The sequence below is a fragment of the Podarcis tiliguerta genome, assembly GCF_965153285.1.
Source record: "Podarcis tiliguerta genome assembly, chromosome: 4".
In the NCBI taxonomy this organism is placed as follows: Eukaryota; Metazoa; Chordata; class Lepidosauria; order Squamata; family Lacertidae; genus Podarcis; species Podarcis tiliguerta.
The window spans coordinates 17,557,495-17,561,200 of NC_139537.1; the positions used below are offsets into that span (position 1 = coordinate 17,557,495).

Genomic DNA, 3,706 nt, shown 5'->3' on the forward strand with positions numbered 1-3,706 from the left:
TTGAATGAAAACTCTCATTATCCACGATCACTGACCACGCTGGCTGGGGCTGATGAGAGTTCCAGTTCATAATAGCTGGAGGGCACTATGTTTGCTAACTAGAATAGGCAGTGAGCCTGCTATATAAATTGGCCCTCCATGGCACCTGCCATCCCCTTCATAATCTTCCCACACAAACCCTCCTCACTGCTATCTAAACCATGCTGCACGTTGCTATGGACCTAGTGTTAGCTGCGGCTCGGTGTGGCTGAGAAGGGATTTCATCCAACTCACAGCTGAGCTTCACAGGTTCTGGGTTTTTATTTTTATCTTTCATGTCCTATACCTTTCCCTCCTGTGGGTGTCTATTTCCAGTGTCACAGCAGTTTCTCTGTTTTCCCACACCTGATGCCGGGGCATTAAATGTTCCTCCACATGAACGGCATCTTAGACCCATGGACAAAATGTAGCCCCCTTCCCAGGTCTCTATTTCTGGCTTTGGGGACATCCCTTACTGGCTTTTGCTAAGCAGCCACCTTGAGTCCTTTTGCCTGGCTTGAATGAGTCATTGTATTCTGAAAACCCTTATTGCTCCCTGTCTGCACCCTACATTTAAAGCAGTATCATGCTATCTTAAACAATCATGCCTCCCCAGTGGACCCTGGGAAGCATAGTTTGTTAAAGGTGCAGAGAGTTGTTAGGAGACCCCTATTCCCCTCACAGAGGAACAATCCTCAGAGTAATTAAAAAGTCTGCAGTCTCTGGGTATCAGGTGTAGAATATTAGCAAGGACCGATGGTGAAGTTCACTAATGCTGTGCCTGGGTGTGAGAGGGGAAACTAAAGGTGCAGACAGGGCAAAAACGAGTCCGTCTTTTTCTGGGTGTTTAAGCCAATTGCCAAATCAGGTGATGCTTTCAAGTCCAAGCCTTCCACTGCCCCCCTCTTCAGCATGCCCCACCACTGTTGGAGCCCTGGTAGGTAAAGGAAAAGGGACCCCTGACCATTACGTCCAGTTGCGGATGACTCTGGGGTTGCGGAACTCATTTCGCTTTATTGGCCAAGGGAGCCAGCGTACAGCTTCTGGGTCATGTGGCCAGCATGACTAATCCACTTCTGGCAAACCGGAGCAATGCTGTTTACCTTCCTGCCGGAGTGGTACCTATTTATCTACTTGCACTTTGACGTGCTTTCAAACTGCTAGGTTGGCAGGAGCAGGGACCAAACAATGGGAGCTCACCCCACCACGTGGATTCGAACCGACAACCTTCAGATCAGCAAGCCCTAGGCTCAGTGGTTTAACCCAAAGCGCCACCCACATTTCTGGAGCCCTGATATCAGTAGGTAAAAAAAGGTAAAGGACCCCGGATGGTTTAAGTCTAGTCAAAGGCAACTATGGGGTTGCGGGGCTCATCTCACCTTTCAGGCCGAAGGAGCCGGCATTTGTCCACAGACAGCTTTCTGGGTCATGTGGCCAGCATGACTAAACTGCTTCTGGAGCAACAGGACACTGTGACAGAAACCAGAGCTCACGGAAATGCCGTTTACCTTCCCACCGCAGCGGTACCTATTTATCTACTTGCACTGGTGTGCTTTTGAACTGCTAGGTTGGCAGGAGCTGGGACAGAGCAACAGGAACTCACCCTGTAGCCCCACAGCACCACACGCGTCCAGTTCACCTGATATCAGCATGACAAGTTCCGCAGAAGTTTCCACAGCAGCAATATGGGGGTGGGGGGTGGAAGACATGGCATGGGCTCTCCCTCTTCAAAGCTGGAGTTCTCTCTCTGATCTAGGAGAGAGATCGAGATCATTTGCTTCCTGTGATCCTCCCCCAAAGGGCTTTAGAATTGGGGGCAGCCACCTTTCCCAGCCCATTCTGGAGATTGGAGGGATTGAACCCAGAGCCTTCTGTATGTATAGCCTGTGTTGTACCACTAAGCTACAGCAGCCCTACTCTGCAACTGCTCAGCAGCACACTGCTCTGAGCTCATGCTTCATTCCAGTTATCTTGAGCGCCGCCACTATTTAAGCAGTTACAAGTTCACCATTCTTCGGCATGTATAATAGGGCGAAACATCAAAAGGAGAAGTCAAATGCTGAATGTAATCCCCATGGGCAGGCAGGTAAGCCGGGGAATGTTGATTTGTGTTATTTTAATTGCTTATAGTACATCCGATTCAGTTCAGGCACTCTGAATTCAATTCTGCTTTCTGCCAATGCATAACAGATCGCCCAGCTATTCAGCGCAGCGGAGAGTAGTTTCCCCAGAACACTCGTAGAAAATCGTCAGGATTTGTAGTATCAAGGTCATGGTGGAGAGCTGCTACTGATTTATTCTTCCACGTTCGCATCCTTGAATGGAAGCTTCACAGAAGTTAGGTAGCTTGAACAAATCATACTTTTGTGCACAATTGGTGTGCATGCCTCTAAGGCCACATTCAGAGGTTCATATCACACTCCTTGATCTTTATGCACCCACTCAATGGCATCCTAGTGACCCATGTTGCACTTCTTTTGTGCTTTGAGAAATACCATATAATAGACTCTGGGCCACAATGCTAGATGGAAGAAGCTAGGAGGTGCTGTGCCCCACAGGTGCTGAGTTGCACCCAGAATTGTGTGTGTGTGTGTGTGTGTGTGTGTAAGAGAGAGAGAGAGAGAGAGATCACATGTACAGTTCATGTCATGTCATGCATTGCATTGCACGTTACATGCATGGTGACTCTCACATCAGGAGAGGCCAGCCAGGCCTCCTCCAATGCTACATTTGTGCACCAGGCCATGCTGGTCCATGCATCATCTCCCAATGCTGGATGGCCCAGGGCGACATCCAGTCGGGTCTCCTTTGCCCCCTCAAGATTGGGGGTGGTGGTCCCCATCCCAGTGGACATTGGGGGGTTGTAGAAGCCTCAGCCCCATAGAATTGGTGCCCCTGCGGTGCCCCTTAGGGGAGGATTGAAGGTCAGTGGTCCAGCATCTGCTTTGCTGGTCGCAGGCTCAATCCCTGGCATTTTCAGATAGGCTGGGAGAGACCTCTTGTCATGGAGTCATTCGCCTGCTGCACAGCAGCCTGAAGGGGAAGAAGAGGGAGTGACTCCAACTGTAGCTGGTGAGCCTTTAAGGACACAGAGAAGAAGGCGCTGATGATAACCAGCGGGCTTCAGCCTTCTTATGCAGAGCTTCCAGCAGCAGTCAAATGCTGGAATCAATGCTTGTAGTCCTTGACCTTACCTTGCTGCTTCCTGCTTGTTTTGGCCCTTGATCATTGGATTCCCGGACCCCTGGACAGTGTGAGCATGTGGATTGCTGTTTGCCTGACCCTAGGACTGGACCTGACTTTGAATGCTGACTCTGCTTCCAGGCAACTACACTTCAGAGACTCTTCTGGTTGGCTGGCCTCCCACTCCACTAAGCTCTGCACACTGTTGCTCAACAACGAGACAATGACACCAATCTCCTACACTAGGAAAGGAGTGGGGAACCTCTGGACAGTGGACCAAATCTGACCCCCCTCCCCCAGGCACTTGGCTTTTGAGGTAGCTTTCCCCAAATTACACCCACCTGCTCCAAACCTGATGTCCTAATGCAATGTCGAATGGGGACAGGTAGGAACCTGGCTGTTTTCCTTACAGGAAGCAGGATTGAATCCCTCATCTTATCTGCTGATGGGTGTATGTGGGAGTTTAGTCCTGTTTGATGTCTGTCTCCCCATACTCCCACAGGCC

The 3,706-nt window shown here is 50.1% G+C and overlaps 1 long non-coding RNA gene across 1 annotated transcript; it reads right to left on the reverse strand.

Annotated features, from left to right (window-relative positions):
- Positions 1-2,078: 2,078 nt before the first annotated feature.
- On the reverse strand, positions 2,079-3,426 carry LOC310676569. Its single transcript, XR_014510621.1, has 2 exons — positions 3,213-3,426; positions 2,079-3,051 (listed from the first exon to the last, which is right to left on the reverse strand). It is a non-coding gene; the product is annotated as an uncharacterized lncRNA (long non-coding RNA).
- Between the last annotated feature and the right edge of the window lie 280 nt (positions 3,427-3,706).